This window comes from Girardinichthys multiradiatus, chromosome 23, assembly GCF_021462225.1.
Source record: "Girardinichthys multiradiatus isolate DD_20200921_A chromosome 23, DD_fGirMul_XY1, whole genome shotgun sequence".
Lineage (NCBI taxonomy): Eukaryota > Metazoa > Chordata > Actinopteri > Cyprinodontiformes > Goodeidae > Girardinichthys > Girardinichthys multiradiatus.
Window position 1 is genome coordinate 24,612,383 of NC_061815.1, and position 20,970 is coordinate 24,633,352.

Genomic DNA, 20,970 nt, shown 5'->3' on the forward strand with positions numbered 1-20,970 from the left:
AAATTACTATTGTGATACTGTTATTGATTGGATTGACTTTTTTTTCTTCGTAATATGCCTTGAGACGACAAATGTTATGAACTGGTGCTACATAAATAAACTGAAATGAATTAAATTGAAGGCTATTTCAAATCAGTTTAATTTAATTCAGTTCCACTTTAATGTCCACCAAGTAAAAATTTATCTTTGGACAAAAGAGAGAGTTCTAAGATATAATCATAAAACTGAAAATCCTTATAGCACAACACACAAAGTAAAAGATTAATAAAATACATAAACACAAATTTTAGCTTTACAGATTTCATCCAGAGGAGTATTTTCTCCACTAAATATGTACTCTGTCAAAAAAGTACAGCTGGGTCGTAAAGTACGAATTTCCACAGCAAAATTTTTAAAAATAAAATGTTTTTAAAAACACACTGAAAAAGAAACAAAACTGAATTATTCTTTGTGTGTATCTTGGTTGATGACATCACAAGAGGCAGAAGAATCAAACTGATCAGCTGTCATTAGTAAGCATTATGAACAGAATACAAGTAAACATGTCTGAAGGAGAAAATTGTTTAAAAACATCCAGGTAAAGGACAACAAAATATGCAGACATACTCAGAAGAACTCTGATCATTTGACTTATGTGACATCACCAGAGTCATGTGTGCATGAAAGCTTGTTCTTTGGGGGACTAACTTTTAACTTGACTTAATAATAGTTTACAACAATCCAGCAGAACTGACAGAGAAACTGACTATGACATGGTGTTTGTAGGAGATAAACTATATCTTGATTTTACAGAGTAGTCTGTCTAAGATTTAAATGGTTTATTAAATTCATGTTTTAAAGCTTACTTTTATGCATCTTAATCAACAATTTATTTGTTTACTGTGTTATTAAAATAAAATAAACAGTTAGAGGCAAATGCAAACAATAAGTAACATTTAAACTGACAGGAGTAATTCATTTTGATACGGCAGTTCAGTTGGGCCGATGATGTGAAAGATATAGTCAGAATGTGATTAAATTGTTATTCAACTGGAATACATGTATTCTATGTACATAAGTCACAGAGATGATGTTTTTAATGTCTTGCTGTTTGGGAAACACACAAGGAATTTGATTAGCAAAATTAAAACTAGTAATGAATGTCTTATAGTACATTTCTTAATATCATTTAAAACATCTTCTTTCTTTTATCCAGCACATGACTGCTGACCTGTTGGTGTTTGTGATAAACAAAGAGGGAGAGACGGATTAACAGGTGCTTGGGAGATATTGTTGTCCATTTACAATTTACCCATCCGCTTCCCATTGATCCATCCACCTGGCCTAATCCAGGTCAGGGTGTCTTTATTCTGTGAACCTCAGATTAGGGTGGCAAAGCATGTCAAAGATTACGACCGTCGGACATTAAATAAGTTTACTAAAGGTTGTGGAGTCAAAGGGCAGAGATGATTATATACAAGACTGGAGAGCTAAGTCCTCTATATAAAAATAGTCTTCAATGGAGATTTAGAAGCTTGGTATTTCTGTAATCATACTTTAATGGCACATAATAAATAGAAATGCATTGCATCCATTAGGTTGTTTTCCTTCCTATTAGGATAAACCATGGTGGTCTTCTTTTATTGTGGCAAAGAAATTAAAATCTCCTGGGAATCACCTTCCCCAATAAGTCATGTGACTCAGATTGCTGTGTCATGTGACACAGATGAGCCAGCCCGAGCTGTTTTGAAGGAAGATTTTGTCTAAGATTTAATCTCTTCCTAATCAAAATCACACACCTCTTGAGTCACAAGTGTTTCTGTTTAGGTGCGTTAGAGTCTTGTTTACTCTTCATATGGTTCATTGTTACTGTGTCCTATAGATACATCATTTTTGTTTCAAGTCAGCATAGTCTCTGTCGATGTTTTTAAAGGTGAAAGTATGTTTTGCAGTAATGAACATGACATTTTGGTTGAATAAAAAGCACTATTACAAGGTAGTTAACTTAGATTTATTCTAACCACTAAAAAATATAGAACATTCATCAGATATCATTTGTGGAACATTATTAACAACATAATTTTTTTTTTTTTTTTTTAAATTAAGAAATTTTTTGTAATTTCATGGGTTTCATTTCTTGCTAAATGCTGCAGCTGTGTTATGTTTTTAACCAACACACAGGAAGCTGGAATGGTTTTAAAGTTATTTTAAAACTCTTTCATATTCGCATTGACACACTACCTTTATGAAAGTGCGGCTGACATACCAAGTATTGGTGGCCCCCCATGAAGCCAGCCCTTTTGACACTTTCTGGAGGCGCCCCTGACTGAGCCGGCATTTGAGCGCACTTTCAAGAGAATAGAAAATCTAAAACACTTTGGAGATAATTGCAGCATTAATTTGAATTAAATTCTTTCCCAAAATAGTAGGACACAGAGCACGTCCAGGCCAATAGAATCCGAGCAGTGAAGAGGAGCAGATGCAGATAAACCAGTCGCTCATGAGGACTGCTTGCATGCGCATATGAAAGAAAAATGTGCCGCGCTGGCGCCTCCTGAAGACAGTTATGGGCTACTGCCGGTGCTCAGAGCTGCAGAAAGAGACGGGCTTTCTCACATTTCCCGATCTCTCCCGGCCAATACCGCCGCTGTGCCTCTTCTACAACACGGACGACAGCGAGCTGAGGCGACGACCCGCTACCAGCTTTGTTTAAAGCCGTATTCACCTCCAGCCGGCCCCCGTCTGGAACAAAATCTACTCTAACAAGGTGAGCCCATCGACACACGAGGCGAGCCCGCTCAGGGTTGCTCATGTTTGGTAGCCACAGCACCGAGAAGCCCCGCCGCTCGGTCTCAGAGGCCGGGACTCGTGTCTGGCGCAGACGGAGATGAGGCCAGCTTTTTTCGGCCTGACTCTTCCGGCTGGAAACACAAAGCCCTGGCGGCACAGTGGAGGCTCGGCGCGGCTTTCGATATGCCTCGTCGGGCAGCGGGATCCAAGTCGGAAGCTAGCGTTATTGTTGACGCTTTCCGTCGGGTCGAAGTGGCTGTGCTCCGGGATAGAGCTGCGTGTCCGGCTGCTGTGCTCTGTGATTTATCGCCGGGATTCCTTTATGGAGACTAGTCCCTGTAGGGCAGTTCTGGCAAAGCAAAGCGACACCCGAGCAACTTGTTTTTGTAACTTTCTAGCAGCCTGGATGTGCACAGCGGGATCTGCTCGACTCAAGTAAGGGCTAGGAATCCGGGATACAGATGAGCAATATAGCAGGAGAAACATTAACATCCAGTTAGAGGTGGACAAAAGATTAGAAAAGGAATGCAATGAGTGCTGTAACTTTCCATCAGGCTAGGATTGATTTAGACATTTCACTTATCATCTGTGATAACAGAAGGGATGTTGGCAGCTTTTTCAGAGGGTCTTAATGTCAAAGTAAAGTAATGAATTTAAAAGCTTACAATAAACACCCAAATAATATCAAGATCATACAGCCTTTGAAAACAATCATCTAAAATGTGCAGTATTGCCTTTTAAATCAGTAGAAATATTTTTTGGTTGAATAGCACTGATTTGTCTGTTCTGGTTTTAATTATTGGTTTTTTTTTCTTCTTCTATGGGCTAAGACATATAAGAGGAACAATGTGCTGCACATTATTTGACAGATGAAAGTTTTGACACTTAACAGAAAATTAAGGAAGTACAAGATTTCTCCCATTTATGGATCAATCCATCTTATTTTAGCGTAACTAAAAAAAAAAAAGCATCCAGATGCTGTTGGTGTGATGTGCCTATAGACTAAAAATAGTGGAAGTAATTTGTTTTCATGCATTAAATGAAAAATAAACATGATTTAAAACAAAATGTGCTCACATGTCAAATTAGTGTATATTTGCGAAATGCACCGATTAGATTTTCCCAGCTGATACCATTTACTAAATTTGCCCTGACCTACCCATTCTGAATTTGACGGCATCTGATTTCTTTTTTCTATAGACTGTGATGCATAAACCGCAGAAAAAATGTGCTGCAGGTTTTTTTTTTTTTAGTGGAGAAAGGGTTAAATCCTGCAGAAAATGAAGGAATTACAAGATTATTACCATTTATGCATGAAAGCATATGTGCCTGACCTTACATGTGGTTAATGCATTTGTTAACTGAAAAGGCCTCCAGTCCTCAGTTTTGATACATTTAATGAATAGGAAACAAAATATCTGATTTTTTTAGAATCTGCTTTATTGGCCATGATTGTGCACAAACAAGGACTTTGACTTTGGTTTCATGCACTCACAGCATACAGATATTAGGTATAAATATATACCCTTTAGAAATAAAATAGAGGATAAAAGGAACAGTGCTGTGGAATGATCTTGTTGAGGTATTATGAACTTTAAAAACCTGTACATATTTATTACTTAGGTGTAGTATTAGTTAGATAAAGCTTCAGTAAAATTCCCCCTGACAAAAACAGACACAACTGCTGTTTGTAGAACATGATTCTCCCAGAGGAGTTTATTTGGAAAGTAGTGTATTTTATCAAAAAAACCCCCAAAAACTCCAGATTTAATATGTTGTTTATTGCAATCTCTTTCTGTCGGTGTCTTTACAACTTTACCTGCAATATGGCTTGTTTTGTGGACTAAAATTGAGTGTTTGCCTACACCTAGAGCTGCATCTATTGAACACTACAAACACTTGACTCTGCTCTGTAGGAGCAAAAAAAAAGGGGCCGTCCAGACCTGCTTGAAATCTTTTGCCTTGGGGGTGTATGCGCGTGCAAAAGCGCCCACCGAAGTGAGTAAGAGATTACTGAAGAAGAATGACTCACGCTCAAAATGTATTTGGCAAAGTCACAAGGACTTTTCCCCGCGTTTTCGTCCTCAGCTGCAGAGCAAATTTTTGCAACTGCAATGTGTCTGTCCCTCTGGTATCATAAGATTTATTATTTGATCAGTGTTTCACATTATTGTTATCCTCCAGCCATGTGTCATATTTCACATGCTCCTCCCTGTATTTGTTAGCGGTGGGGCTGGAGGGGGGGGTTGGCATTTTCTATTTGGAGATTACTGTCATTCGTTTGTCAAATTTGCAGAGAGCTGAATCTCAAGTTGTGTTCTGTTTATTCGTGCCAACTGTTTGTCTGGTCGTTCTAAGCCTCCATCTGACTGCTCCCGCTGGCTGCCAAGCATGCTGTGGTCTGGCGTTTTTTTAGTTGATGAAGGCTGCCGCTGCCGCAAGCATTCGATCATATATCAGCATGTTTTTACTTGGATAGAGCTGCGATATGATGCAATTGAGTTGCATGGTCTTGCTGAAACATACAGGTTGTCAGATTCTGTAGTTATGACATGAATTGGATGTTTTGTTGCATCTGAAAGGGAAACCAACAGAAGTTGTCTGTCGTTGTTATTTCCACACCTGGATGTCAGGTTAATGGTGTGCAGGTGCAGTAACTCTACCATCACATTTAATGCTAAGCAGATTAATTGTTGGGAGCTACAGGACCAACAACATGCCAGCTCTTGTATTTTTCCATGTCACTGCCCCTTGTAGGCACTCTCAGTGTGTGGGGAGCAGACCTCTCTTCAGAGTGTGGCTAAAGCCAGGCATCTTTCCAAAACTTGAGCACCCCACACCCCTTCACCCCAGCCTTCTCTGCTGGGTATAAGCATGGCTTTGTGCCTCAGTACTCCTCCCCGATGGTTCTTATTCATATACTACTACAACACCACTTGCTCAGCTAGACAGTAGTATCTACAACTGGAAGCTCTCCCAAAATGTCCCACTGTTTTGACCGACAAACTTGGAGGTTTCCTCATTAAAAATCAAGCCCTTGGACTGATATGCCAGAATGCAAGATGCAGGCTGTAATATTGTTGCCTGCGAAGCAGCTTCTATTTAGGTGCCGGAGCTTGGGCTTTACAATTGTGAGGGGTGCCTAGGAGTAGGAGGAAAGTAAATATATTTCAAACCGCTCAGCAAAACAGAGTATTAGCAAATGATCCGATAGCATCTGTAATCCTCACGAAAACCTGGAGAGTCATCTTTTTTTTTCTGAATGGTGCTAGTCTCCATTAGACAGTTGGCAGGCACTAAGGGGGTGTCCACATGTGTGACCGGCTGGCCAAGCTAACGACAATGCTGAACGCTGCAGTATGCGGGCAGATCAGATTACTGAACGATTAGTTGTGGCCTCCTATCCGTGGCCCAGAGAAATGATTTTCCACTGTCATAATTCCCTAGACTGAATTACGCAGGCCAATGACTCACAGATACTCCACACTATGGGCCAGAGTACAGCATGGCATAACTGCTGCTCTCTGGAGAAGGGAAGATATGCACTGCCCTTGTTGCACTAGTAAACACGGTATTTTTCAATCATTGGGACCCACCTTCAGCAGATGAGCAAAGGTACATTTTAGAGCTGGAACTAAGCATAGTCTAATATGAGATTCTCACCACATGTTAACTTTAAACACTATACCAATCAGTCAGTCAGTCATTTTCTACCGCTTATTCCATAGTGGGTTGCGGGGAAGCTGGTGCCTATCTCCAGCAGCCTACGGGCGAGAGGCAGGGTACACCCTGGACAGGTCGCCAGTCCATCACAGGCAACACACAAACAACCACGCACACACTCACACACTCATTCATACGCCTAAGGGCAATTTAGAGTGACCAATTAACCTAACAAGCATGTCTTTGGACTGTGGGAGGAAGCCGGAGTACCCAGTGAGAACCCACGCATGGCCGGGGAGAACATGCAAACTTCATGCAGAAAGACCCCAGGGAATCGAACCCAGGACCTTCTTGCTGCAAGTCAACAGTGCTACCAACTGCGCCACCGTGCAGCCCAGTATTACTATATTACTAAACCAATATTTACCGTTATTTAGGTTAAAACAGAAATGTATAACATGGTCTAATTGCATTCATTTTAAACATAAGAGCAACCAATATTCATGGTGTTACTCAGAGATGCACCGATCAAAAATCTGGGGCCAATCTGGGTGTCTGTAAAGCTTTGACCTGCAGTTACAGATTTAAGCTAATTCTGATTTCTCTTTAGGAACCATAATATAAGAAGATTTGCATTCAAAATATTTCTTTACTAGCCTTCATGGCACGAGTGATCAATAATTTTCTGCATTAGCAGCAAAGGTTTTCTGACAGTGTATGTGTGTATGGGCTCGTGTTTTGGCATCTAAGTGAGGATAATTTTTCGTGTTTCACCATAAAGTGAGGCCCGTTTGTTGTAAAGTTAGGACATTTTCATGGTCCTCACTAGCTATTTTGCTAGGGGGTAAGGTTTAGGTCTATGGTGTGAATTAAGTTAAGGTTAGGATTAGCTATGTACTGGTAATGGATAGGTTTAGGTGTAGGGTCAGGGTTAGGCCATAGAAAGGGTTGAAAATGAATGGAAGTCAATGAGAGTCAATGCAAGGTCCTCACAACATATAGTATTACACAAGTGTGTGTGAGGAGTTGCTGAAATAAGTTTTGCTAGTACAATGGTTGCGGACTTGACATGTTAAACTGACTTTAGCATCTAACATTACAGATTTTTGCAGTTTGGATTTCTAAAACTGAAGTTTTGGCCTTCATATTATCTGGCCAAATGTCCTGCTTGCTCTCACTCCCTCACAGCCTGAATGAACAAAACCTTTCATCATGTCTTAAGAAAATTCAGTTTCCTTTTGAAGAGCTTCTTACATCTTTGTGCTTCTTTTGACTCCGCTTGAAACAACTCATGTTCACTGAAAATGGCTCACTTTGACGCTTCTTCACCTAATAAGTTGGACAGTCTCATGACAGCAGATGCTCACATTGGACACAAAGTAGGCATTGCTCAAAATGCCAAAGGTCACAGTGTAGGAAGCACAGATGAGGAAGCACCAAACTTGAACTTCTTGTGGCAGTTTTTTTCGATAGCCAGATGCAGCCAGATGTGAGGGAACGGCCGCAAAGTGGTACTCTATGCTCCATTTAGCTGGTGAAAACTCTGGCCACTCCAGGTTTTTTGGCATCATATTTAAAGGACTCTTAAACTACAGGAGTGGAATAATGTAAACATTTAGCGGCTATGCTGTAACTTAAAGGATGCAGGAAAAATGCATTAAAACTGCGTGGTGATGGAGTTTAAATCTAGCGGGCCTGCGGTGTAATTTTGATGAATGGAAACAGACAGACAGGGGTGTGGATTTTGACAGGATAGTTGTTGGAGATGGGACCACGTATCCCCTCCCTGAGGCAGGAATCCGATACGTTCCACGGGCTCCTGTATCCAGACAAATAATGGTGACTGGGATGTAGCGTTTCATCAGGTGCCACATGACTGAAGCTTAAGTGCTGGGAAAGTAAGCACTATGTCATAGGGCTCACAGTTGGCCAGCTTTGGTTGCTTCACAGATCAGGAAATGTGCCAGGAGAGCAGAAGAGGTTATGTGAGATATGGATTAATGCTTCTCAGAAGAGGACCTGCTTAATACAGTAGCTCGTCTTATCGCATCCATTCCCCTTCGGCATTGTTAGATGCATTATGTCACCCATTAAGGTGCACTGATTTCAATGTTTCTTTATCGCATTAGCCTCCATTTTGTTCTGATGAGGCCCTTAGTGGCAGCCACATTGATCAATTATTTTCCGGCCAATGATGTCCGATGAATGACAACAAGAAGCCACCTCACTACATTTTACAACTTCACCTGGTTTTATGTCGCCATTTAATATAATTGTTTGTTTGAGCAGAGGTTTTTTTTTGCTCTCAAGCCCTTGAACTAAAGACTATTTTTACAGCGAGACAGAAAAAAAAAACGCCCCATTTTATTTAGCGGTCAAAAAACAAGCTGTCGCATGTTAATGGACTTCACCTCAGCCATTCCAACAGACCCTCGGGCTACTGCGCGCTCATGAGCTCGGCTAGGGAGCTCTCGGCTATGAGCCCTGTTAATGAAGCCATTTTCAGAGACGGAGAGATGCGGTAATGGGAACACACCACTCAACTGCAGGATATTCTAACCCCGTCCTCATCGTAAGTGCCATCATTCAATGGATCTGATTAGATCCTTTCTCCTCCTTTGTCCATTTAGCTGTTTGGCCTTTTTTCAGACCTAAAGTTGAAGATGTTTGCCTGAGAGTTGGTTATGCAAAGCATGAAGATATTCATAGCTCTTATTTTGGTGAGCATTAACCAGGTTGTAATTTGGGTGCAGATTTCCACTTTTGGGGAACGGAAGCTTCGCTAATGCTGTTCTAACAGTGGATCTACAAATATTTTCTTGCATTGCGTGTTGGACTTCAACCCTGTATTATCAGACCTAAGGTTCAGTGAGCCGAACATGCAGAGAAGATAGGTGGAGGGGCGTTCGTATGTTTATACAGTTGTCTGGTGGCCCCAGCTGACAGTAAAAGCCACACGTGCTCTTACCTAGTGTAAAAATGGGTGCAACCTTTTCTGTTCATGCCATTAGCTGACAGCATGTGTTGCAATTAGGATGTAGGAAAAGCTCACACTGAAAAAAATGCAGTACTGCATATGTGAGTAATCTCGACATAATTTAGCTTTTTATTTTATTAAAAAAGTAGATTCACCAATCAGATGGCAACCAATTGAAGTTGACAATCACAATTTATGGCTATTGTCTGCTACAGTTAATTGTTTGCATTAGAGCTGTACTGACAACCTCTTCTTCCGATTGGTCTATACACCATATATAAGCATTTCCTGGTAACTCTCACAACAACGCTCTTCAGTGTGAAAGCTCATACCGAGAGGAAAAAGTTCATTATTTATGTTTCAGGTGTTTTAAAAGCATGTTCCTATGTAAAAGGAAACTTCTGCCTGCATGTCTTAATGTGTCAAAAAACACAAAGAGCAAGAGAGAGCAAGACTTGCCACAAATAACAGGAAGGCTGATCAGAGTACAGCAAAGCTGCACTGTTTTGAGCTTTTGAGCTTTCAACCTTTGTCTGTCAGGGAAAATGCTTGCTTTGAAAATGTTGGTAGCCATTTCAAAATCTTAGAGTTAAAATAAGGATCTACATTCTCTGGCAAATATAAACGAAATATGGAGTTTTAGTAGTTCTAGACGCTCTAGCTGCTCTGATTGCCAAGATAAGATGGTAAACAGTTAAAAAATGTCAAATGTGAATCATTTTGTGTTGCTTACAAAAAAACCTCGGAGACAGAACATACTCCATTTTGTTTGACAATGCAAAATACAGATTATTTTAAGGAAGAAATCCTGGTTCATCTTTTAGCTGGTCTGTTTATTGTACAGTATACCAAAGGATATTTAAAATGAAATATTTTAAACTCAGAGGCAATAAATCCTTGTCCATATTTTAAGCATCTCTGTGTCTCTCTATGCCACACAGAAAGAAAAGCTGTGAAAAATGCAGTTTTGGTTTTTAAGGTAATTCAACATTTATGGTTGTTATCAATAATTAAAATGTATAAAGGAAATTACCATCAGCACTTCTTATTAGGGTATTCATGTTTACATTTCTTTATAAATAAACAAAAATAGATTTTTCACCACTTTATTTAATGACTCGTAATGATACTGGAGCTGTTGTATTTTTGTATACCAAGAAGTTCTTTATCATACTGTTTAACCTCAGTGATTTTAATGGATTAGGTCAAACATCATCCTTAGGGATTAAACAGGGCCACAAAATGCAGTTGCTGGAATGAACTTAGTTTAATCTCTAATAGCTTCCAAAGAAGAAGGGATTCATTTCAGTGTCTGTAAAGTTATTGGATTCCAATGACTTTTATCTGGCGTACCTACTTTAGTGACAAGAACAGTGTAACCAGTCTTCCTCTTTTGTGGTTTTGCATTGTTTGACTCTTTATCCTGAGGCCTTTAAGAGCTGTCTGATATGAACTGATGCTGCCTTGATGGAAACCGATGCTCCATGTTTACCTGGCAGTTTGTTCATTGTGATACTTTGAAGAAAGCCAGGAGCAAACGCCTACACAAAGGTCACGCAGGGGTTTCGGATTTCCTTTGTTAGCCTGCGATGACAGAAACTGATTGTCCGCAGGACAACTGCGCATGTTAAAAACATGTATGTCTCTGACCTCATTCAGTTTCTCATGTGTGAGTGTTTTACGGCCCCACCAGAGATTTAAAATGTAGCTAAATTTTCCTCGCTCACCCTTTCTTCCTATTTCCTCTGCCTGTTTGGGCCAGAGCACCCGCTAGTTGGTTGATGTCCGGCCGGCTCTCGTCTAGTTGGTTTGTGAACAGTGAAGTCATCCTGGGATACGAATGGACATTAATACATATAAACAGCTCAGCCTTCATTCTAACCCAATTGTTGTATTGCATAGATAAGTGCATGGCCAGAGATATGGATCATCTCCATTTTAGATTAGTGTGTTTCATAGGGAAATGGGCCTAAGCTGATGACATACCCACTTTCTATCTTGAGTTGCTGGGGTGGAAAGAAGAGCAATGCTGCAGACCCCAGGATGGAGTTTCTGGCAGCTTCGAGCACAACCCTCCAGTGATCCGCAGCAATGCTGTCTCATCCATCCTGGGTGGTACCGACGTGTGTGTGTGTGTGTGTGTGTGTGTGTGTGTGTGTGTCGATGTTGGTGCAGTGCTTGTCCCTGTTTGTGCAGGACAGGTGCTGGCAACCTGGAGGTCAGCACAGGCACAGATGGGGCAGAAGGAAGGCTGGAGATTTTGAACGACAGCAGGATGAATGAGTTGTTTTGCCAGGTTTTGAACACTTCTTTTCAGAGGGCGCAGCTACGAGTGGGGTCTGTTGAGACAGTCGGGTGGCCTGACAGCCGGCTGCTCCAAGCGGAAGGACCCAACAGCAGAACCATTCGGCTGTTACAGAGGAGTTCTTAGGCCGTGCAAAGCTTAACTAGAAGAACTTCAGTGAGCAGTACAAGCTTGCAAACACAAACAGCAGTCTACCCCGTCTGTGAAGTGTTAAGTGGCCGGATATAAGTGGTGAATGGGACACAGGTGTCTGGACCGAGCTGTGTGAGCCCAGCAAAAGGTCTGTGTTTGTTTTCTCTCTGTAATGGCCACCCAACTCTCAGCTGCAGCTCAGCCCGGCCTTATTGGATCTCTATTGGCTGAGGTGAAGCTGTGGAAGTGATTCAGAATCTGATAATGAAATTCATTTTGGTATCCCATTACCCAACACTGTGGCTATTAGGGTTGGGTAATTATCGTATTGTTTATTGTTACAAGGGTAAAAAAATATGAGGGTGATAATTAAAGATGCAAAGATTAGAATTTTGTACTTGGATTTCAGTTTTTACCACTTCTAGATGTTTTTTTATTTAAGTTTAAGAACTGTAAGAAAATATAGGGAAAGGAATATATTTGCCAACAAATGCTGCACTCCAAACATTTCTTTGTGACACAAAGTTTTGCGTACACTCGCAATATACCTACAGTGTATTGTGCAGCTCTAACCTCTAACCTAAGCTTGTCAATGAAAGTCATGTTAATATCCTGCTGTGGCAATGGCATTTTTCTTTCATTTAACATTCGTCTTTCTTCTTTTCCTCCGTCCTTTATTCTGCTTTGCTGCTCATCTACCACAGCATAGTGGCTTTTGAAGTTGGAAAGGCTGTGGCTTTACTGTTTTAGTTTTTGGAGTGCTTGTGTGACAGGTAGTGAAAAGCTGTAGGCGAGTAATGGGACTCGAATATAATCCACAACTGTCTCTATAGTCGACGCCCTAGCTTCTTTCTTTTCTCTCCAACAGAGGCCTCTGTGCCGACGTCGGCCCACTAAAGCTCCTCTTTGTCAACCAACAGCAAAAAAGGTACGCCGTGGGGTTTGAAGAACCAACACAGCCCCATCCTGCGCCTCCGCCCTGGGAGAGCAACAGGGTGAAGTAATGGCTTGTTAACCCCCCACCCCCAGCTACCTCTAAGTTTGGTTGTTGCATTGTCCACAGGGGCGACTATCCTCCACGCTGATGTGATTGTTTGAATAACCCCTTGGCTTCCCCAGATGGCCGGGCCTCAGAGCTGGTTTATGATAACCGCACAGTTAATATCTGGCCTACATAGCCGTCCTCCTGGCTACTTAACCCCCACCCAAACTCCGCTCTCATTCCTTCCAGCCAGCCACCCCCTGTGCTATTGTCTCCATGTGTCCCTGATTTTATTTCTTTATTTTGCTTAACTTTCTTTCTTTTTTTAAATTCCAGAATCTATTTCTTTTTGGGCCCCCCAGGCATAGTGGGTGATAGCTAGAGACAGTGTAGCAAATTAAATTTCGTCTCACACCCCTCCCTATTTTCTTTCACTCCCTATGGACTTTGGCACGATGGATCAGTGGAAGGAGAACAGGAGTGTGCAAAGATAGAAGAAAAAAACCATTTCCAATGCATTACTGTCTCATTCCTCAGGGTCTACAGTGAGGCTACACCAACACTTCTATTGCTTCTCTCTCCCTCTTTAATTTTCCTTTACTAGCTCCATCTCGCTGCTGCTGTTCTTCACACACGGCCCTAACCTGGAGGTCTCTGAGTGCTCGCTACCACTGCCAGCACACAGACTGACCCACTTTATTAGTTTGGCTCTAGTGAATCATTAATCGAGGTTATCTAACTGTTCCTGTAATGATTCTGCTGCGTCTCCCGCGTCAGCCGCTCTGTGTTCTTAACCAATCAAGCTGTATCCCCGCATGCTTCTCCCTCCACACATTTGTACTCCATCATAATATCTCGCAGGAAACAAGAAAGGAAAAAAAAAAAAAAAGCATTGTTCTTTATGCTAGACTATATGTTTAATAGGTGTGCCATGCACTGTAATATGTCATTGTGTCAGAGCACAATACGAGGACTAAGTGCCCTGAATGCAAATTAATCCTGCAGCATGGCAGCGGCTGAATGGAGTGTGGTTTTTGGGGGCGATGAGGAGAGAGAGGGAAGGGAGGGACAGAAGGAGGGCTAGTGGTAGTGGCAGGCAGGCGAGGAAGAGAAGAAGGCATGTGAGGATGAGTAGGAGGTGGATGAAGGGGGGCGTGGATGTGGGATGTAGTCATGCCAGGCCCATTCATCATGCAGTGCCTGCTGGGATGCGCTGGGGTCAGTCCCACACAACACAATTACAGCCTGTTCTGGTGCGTTGTGCTCGGCACCACTGTGTTCTGACTGTGTTCTGTTGCCTTTGTCAGGGGGTTCTCTCTTCTTTCTCTGCTCTACTTTGTTTGCAAACATTATTCTACCTTCTCATATTTTTCTGAGCGTGCGGCTCAAGTTATCACCAAAGCGTGTCTTTGAGCGAAATGTCTCAATTAGCTGCACGTTTGTTTTTGTTTTCCGGTCCTTGGTGCTCCACTCTCTTTTCAAAAAAAGTTTCCTTTTTCTTTTGGCTCATGTGTTTCCTGCACTTGCACCATGCAACGCTGGGTCCTCTTTGATCCACAGCCACAAATCTTGTGATTTATGCATTACATGGGCCCTGGTTATGGAGGTTTGAGATGCTTGTAAGCATGTTGCTTATCCTTCCTGGCTGACAATCCTCCACGAATCCACAGATATTTCAAGAAGGCTGTAAATGTTTGCTGTGCGCTTTAATGTCAGTTGACAGCGGATCCCGATCATGAGGATATCTTTGCCTTCCCTTCTGTGTCTGTTTTGCAGTGAAACGTTTTTCTCCTGCCGGGAGCCTGAAGGTGGTCTGGAGGTGTAAATGAAAACATCACCAGAAGGGTACAAGCAGGAAAATAAGTCTTGAAGGATGTCTCAGACATCTTTGTTAACACTGTGTAGAGCAAAACTTTGTTTTACTGGACTGTCAGCCTTTTTTGCTGAAAACAGCAGAAAGGAGCAGAGGTTTGTTGTGATAGGTCGATCATTTGTTTGTATTTTAAAGCATTTCTCTACGTATTTGGTTATATAATGAAGCCTTGTGTTCATTTAGTTTTATGTCCTTCATGACTGGTTAGTTTTGAGAGCTTGTTATAGCCTCAGCAAAAAAGGAAATTCAGGTTAAAAACTCACAATCACTGTTGCTCTTTTGATCCCATTGCTGTTTGCTAAGGCTTGGTATCACACAAAGCAAAAAATGCTGGGAAAGTTCTAGACAGATGTAAACTTGTAGATGATTTGTATTTAAAGATCAGAAGTGTTGCTGCCAATTTGAGGTCCTGGAATATGTAAAACTCTGACCCGCTGATCCTGATTTTAGCAAATTGATTCATTCAATCTCTGTACTTTCTTGACAGTTTGAAAAAGTAACCATCATAACAATCTGATGTTTTAGCAGAATACAACTATTTCCTTCAAAACAGCCCAAGGTTACAGAGTTGTCTCTGCAACACTGAAAATCTACACCTACATTAAAATCATCCAGGTTGTGGTGCAGAGGGACCTGTGCAAATCAAACCCAGTTAGAAAGAGAGAAAAAACCCAAAAGAATTTCAGCACATCTCCTTTTCTCTTTTCCAAGGCAGATTATATCTCACAAACATTTTGTTTTAATATAGGCGTGTACCTTATAATAAGATATTCAGTTTGTTTTCTACAAGAGCTAATTATTATAATGTGTTCTCAAAATAATATTTGAGAGAATCAAAGCTCTGACTTACTGGAGCTTGAAGAACCATATCTGGTCAATCGTTATTTAAATTAGAAGCAGAGATGGCAGCATACCTTGTCTTGTCAGTGTTGCACAGCTCTGGTGTTCATCATTATTTCACTGTTATTTGAAAATAAAGAGACAATGATTAGAGGCCTAATGGTTTTAGCTATCTTTACCATCTTATATTAGCATTTAGCATTGTTCATCAGTCTGTGTGTATTTCCTAGAGTGGGGATGTCCAAAGTTGGTCCTTGAGGGCAGGTGTTCTGCATGTTTTAGATGTTTCCCTGCTTCAGCACACCTGAATGCACTTCAGCAAAAGTTTGTTAATCAGCCATAGATGGAAATCAGGTGTGGTGAAGCAGGGAAACATATAAAATATGCAGGACACTGACTCTTGGGGACCGACTTTGGAAACCCCTGTCATAGAGAATGTGTACCTGTACCTAACCTTGAGATTTTATGAAGGCTACCAACATTTTCAAGTCCAGCATCTCCCATGCCAGAACTGGACTCTTATCACAGCTGTCCATACCAATGTGTAGCGTGTTAACTGCACTTCGGTGTGGAAGTCTATCGCCACACTCTGCTGATGTTTAGTGCAGAACATCTGTGATGTTTGTTGAACAGCTGTAGGGATGAAACTATTCACAAAATACTTTGGGTCCTGTTTGGATTCTCAGTGTTATCTGTAATTAAATTGCCATGAAATTACAAAGCCTCACTCTGTGGATGTATTCTCTGTCTTAGAAGAAACAGCCTTGTTTTCAAAATGTTGTGGAGTGTGAAGATTGTATTTTAGTTTGGTTGTTTTTTTTTCCAGGCATTTGATACAGAGATTAAACTGTTGCCCAGCTGTGCGTTTTTGTCTTTTTGCAAAGTTCTGAATAAAACTCCCCAAAGTTTCCAGTGGTTCAGTGGGTCTCAGAGATGCATTGGGGTGGTGGCTTGGCAGATGAGAACTAATAGGAAGCCCAAAGATTGAAAGAATGGCTAAGTAGGGCCAAAATATGCAACAGGACTGAGCATCTGGAAGTAGTTTGAAGCTATGGATTGTCTTAAGCAGGATCCATGTCAAACTACATTAATGCCTCTGATTCCTGGCTTGTTTGGGGTTTTGTCCTCCTTCTTAGAACATGGGAAAGTTCTTGACCATCCAGACAATCGTTCTTTAATCAAACATTAATAAAAAGCCAATCATAAGTCTTTTAGTAGTTTCCTACCTTTAAACCTGATTGGGTCATAGTGTTGGGCCTTCCTAACGTACTACAACAGTGTATGGTGTTCAGTAGCTTCTTAGAGAGCCTTTGTTACATCAAACATGCAGCACATGTTATTTTGTTTTGTTTTCCCCACTGAAATTCTATCAGGGGACTTGGTGATCTAAGCAAAAGATAAATTGATGCTTGAAAATGAGTTTCACAACATTGGAGTAAAAATTTTCTTATTAAAGATTGACCTACTGGTGCATTAGACTCATTAGATCTTAGCTGGGGTTGCAGCAGCGTGTTCTTAAATTGAAGAATTTCGCTTAGTTGATTTACTGAGGATATGTTATCGAAATAACTTTAAAGGGATAGACTGGAACATTTGGAGTAAGCTTATGTGAGGAACAAGTGACCATTTCCTGGCCTGTAGAAGAGGTGTTTGCAGGAAAGAAAAAAAATCTTTGGAACCGTAGGCTAACGGTCTTCATTTTTTTAGCTGATTTATTTATTTATTTTAGCAATTTAGAGCAACTACTCACCTATGCTTTTGTAAGAGACTGTTGGTAAGCTTGATGGTCTTTTCTTAGCCCCAACCAGCTGATTGTCAATCTGTCTGGATTATTTCCAAAGAACTATGGACTATGCCTCTGCAAAATTGACAACCTGACGCAAAATTCAAATGTTAACTCCGGTAGAGTGGTTCCATAGACATACCTTAGTAAGTGAGATGTGTTGAGAAAATTTGGATTTGAAGAATGTATCTTTGACTTTTATTCCCTTGCTTGAGGGGCATGGAACACATGACAACACACGCCCCCCACTGAGAGCTCGTGCTCCTCCGTCAGGAGACGCCGGTCATCAGGCCAGAAATGGCGGTTAAAAACCAGGTGTTAGAGTAGACTGATAGTTCACAGTTGATTAGGTAGATTCAGAAGCCAACAGCCTCCTCTAATGTAATATCACGTAGTAATTCTGATGCTGTTGGGCCGAGAAAGCAGAGACGAACTTAACTACAGACTTTTGTGAAAGTATAGATCTTTAATATCCAATAAAATTGTACTGTTTCACACAAATTGGAATAATTTGACTTTGAGTTGGCTTAAATGACTAAAATAATGTATCAAAGGGTGTCGGTCTGGGTAGCTCTTAGGCCCTGTTTACAGGACGTTTTCTGATGAAAATAGAAAAGTTTAGTTGCATTTCGACTGTTTGTCTACACAACAACGCCGCATGTTTTCTCTGAAAATGGCACAATTTGTAAATGGGTTTCAGAGTGTGGAATGGTTAGTAAGCTTCCTGGTCTCCGTTGTGTAGATAGGAAAAATGTATTCTTATGGGAAGCTCGGGCTCATACGCAGCATGACTGAAATCAGTCAAAGTTAATTCGCAAGGGCACAACATAACGGCTCCCGACCAGTTTAAAACCCACAGGAGACGAAGTTATCAACAATAACAATGGCAGATTGCAGAGTACTAACTTCTGGTGCGGACTCTTTGAAATCAAACGACGGTTCTCCAACAAAGTGCCTATTTTCTCGCCCTGTTTTTTAAGCAGGAAGTGTTTGCACATGTTAAGTTTTAAAAAAACATACCACCTATTAGTGCTGTGGCGGGGGAATTGCACCATCTTTACGTCTCTACTGTTGCTGTGTGAACGGATACAATAATTAAAATGTTGTCATGTAGACGTGTTAAAAGAAACGGGAAAAAATCCAATTTCAGCAGATTGTTGTTGCGTAAACAGGGCCTTAGCTTTCCTCTGCTCTGAGGATTTATTAACTTTACTATAGACGAACTGTGATATGACGTCTTTTTACTACAATTATTGATAAAAAAATCACAGAAAAAATATCTGATGGCTTTAGTACCAGTTTATAGTCATTCATTGGTGTCAAAGTGAGCTAACTGTAGAGCCAACAATGCTGAGTGACTATACTTTTGCTATCTGATTATTAATCCATTAACCGGAAAAATAGTCGACAGATTAATTGATAAGCAACATAGTTAGTTGCAGCCCTAGTTGCTACATTGGGACACCCCGAATAAACTGTCACTATTGCCCAGATCTACTGCATAAAAACCTTTCATCTAAATGGTGGTAGACATCCTGATGCTGCTGAATTCTAATCATCAGTGAGCAAAGCAACAACAGTGTCTGTGTCTAATATAAACTGGCCATTCGGCTCCTTTTTATAATCCCTGCAGCCAGCAATAAGCCTGGTGATATTGTATTATCCAGGACAAGCTCTATCCAGGTCCCATGGTAACCGGTTTGCTAAGTACACCTGCTCATGCTCCTCCCAAATCTGCGCACACAGCGGCGTGTCTGTCATCGGCTTGTCTTTTTGCGTGCCCTAATGAAGCTCTGGAGATGTGACAACATGCCTCGCATTTCACTCCACGCCTAATTGCGTTGATTTGGAGGCTGGTGTTTGTGCTGCGGTGGCTTACCTTCTCAGTTAGAGGAAACGAGAGAGTTTCTAAGGGATATCAACACGGATAATAAGTTACCTGGGATTTTTGTGTTCAAAGAGATGGTGTGGTGAGATGTTTGAAAAGAAATACAGGGAAAGAAAACAATGACTTCTTCATGTAGGGGTTTATTGATTAAAGTGGTACAGAAAGTAATTTCAGATTCTAGCCTTGAATGTGCCATGAACTTAATCAAAGCATCTACTACACAGTGGAAACGCCAGTGTTCATTACCACCTGACATGTTCCCTTCTCAACAAATCACTGCTCTGAATAGTCTGAAATTAGAGTAATCTGAAGTTGAGCTAATTACCTGTAGTATAATTCTGGTTTTAGTTTAAGCATTCTACAAAAGATCACTGTTGTTGGGCTTTTACTGATCCTAAATCCTCTGGTTTACAGTTTTGCTAAAGACAAAAGCTGCCTTGCTTTGGAATTTTCTTGGCAATGAATTAATGATAAATGTTTTAAAGACAACACCATGAGAGTAGCTGTTAGCAAGGGGTGGGCTGCTTCTTCATTGTGTTTCGCAGAGCAGGTAATTTGAAGTGCCAAAAAGTGAAATGCATTGCACTTATTCCTCGTCCTCCATCCTCTCATTTTCCTCTTTCTCCTTCCCTCTGGCTACCAGTAACAGTAATATTACCCTCATCACTGCTTCACTGTCCTCGCGTGACCTGAATGTCATCATATATGAGAAGTGGTCAAATGTTTTACTGCTCAGGGTCTTCAGCCTTACTGGAGTTCCTAATGCATTATGGGTCCGTTACTTGGGGACAGGGGGGGGGGGGGGTTAAATAATATATTAATCTCGTGTTGCGAGCTGTCACACCCCACATTAGGTTGAAAAGCACTATGCCAGCAAAATTTTCTGCAGAGTAATACCCTGATAGGCTTTTTTTTGTAGTCAGCCTTAGGGCTTGTTTGATTTTATTTCAGATTCCACTCCATTGTCAGTGACATCCACACCACTCATCCCGAACGCTGATCGCCATCAGCACACACAGTTCCCATACTCATCCATCTGACAGAGCCTTCCCGATGGCCTGCGCTCATCTCTGTCTGCGAATGGAGCGGGCACTTGTCACCTGAGGGATAAACTGTATGATGGAAACTTGTATCCTCTGTGGTATGCAGGGTAGATTCCTGGGCACTGTGTTGCTTCGGCTTTCGGCTCCTGTGCAGACACTAAAGCCAAAGCATGTCTGTTATTGGATAAGTTATGTGGCTGAGCAGGACATTTACGGTTTGCACAGAGCTTTTTATGTCTCTTTAAATCTAAATATGTGTTCTGGTGGTTCGTTCACAGTGGCAGTTTAATGTCAATATATGTAAATGTGTTTGCATATACAATTATCCAATTTAAATCCTGAGCTAGTATCTTTTAATCCTGTGGAAAATGGAAAAAAAACTCATCTTCAAACTCTTGTGCATTTTTTTAAGTCATTGGTTAGTGGTCATGGTTTTAATGACTATGGCAGCTTGTCTGAGGTCAGCCTCTTTGTAATGTTTATGGCTGGGTGTCAGTTTTTTTTTCCTCCCGACTGCCTCAAGCTCTACACTTGAATTTTTTTAGACCAGATTCCACTCAAGAGAATTGCATTTGACACAGAACATCATATAAATATACACACTTCATGTCATGCCAGCATTTTCTTTGGCCAGTGGCCACGATGGGGGATCTGCCAATAAGTGTCATATATGATCGTACAGATGTTGATACAATTATGTTAGTCATATTTACAA

At 41.1% G+C, this 20,970-nt stretch overlaps 1 protein-coding gene and 1 long non-coding RNA gene across 2 annotated transcripts in view; one reads left to right on the forward strand and one right to left on the reverse strand.

Annotated features, from left to right (window-relative positions):
* Nucleotides 1–575: 575 nt before the first annotated feature.
* Nucleotides 576–20,970, forward strand: part of LOC124860165 (bifunctional heparan sulfate N-deacetylase/N-sulfotransferase 1-like) — a 67,874-nt gene continuing 47,479 nt past the window's right edge. The window contains exon 1 of the mRNA XM_047353188.1: nt 576–2,746. The gene's annotated coding sequence lies outside the window, so the exon portion shown is untranslated. The remainder of the gene's footprint in view (nt 2,747–20,970) is intronic.
* On the reverse strand, nt 12,145–15,785 carry LOC124860166. Its single transcript, XR_007036286.1, has 2 exons — nt 15,616–15,785; nt 12,145–14,641 (listed from the first exon to the last, which is right to left on the reverse strand). It is a non-coding gene; the product is annotated as an uncharacterized LOC124860166 (long non-coding RNA).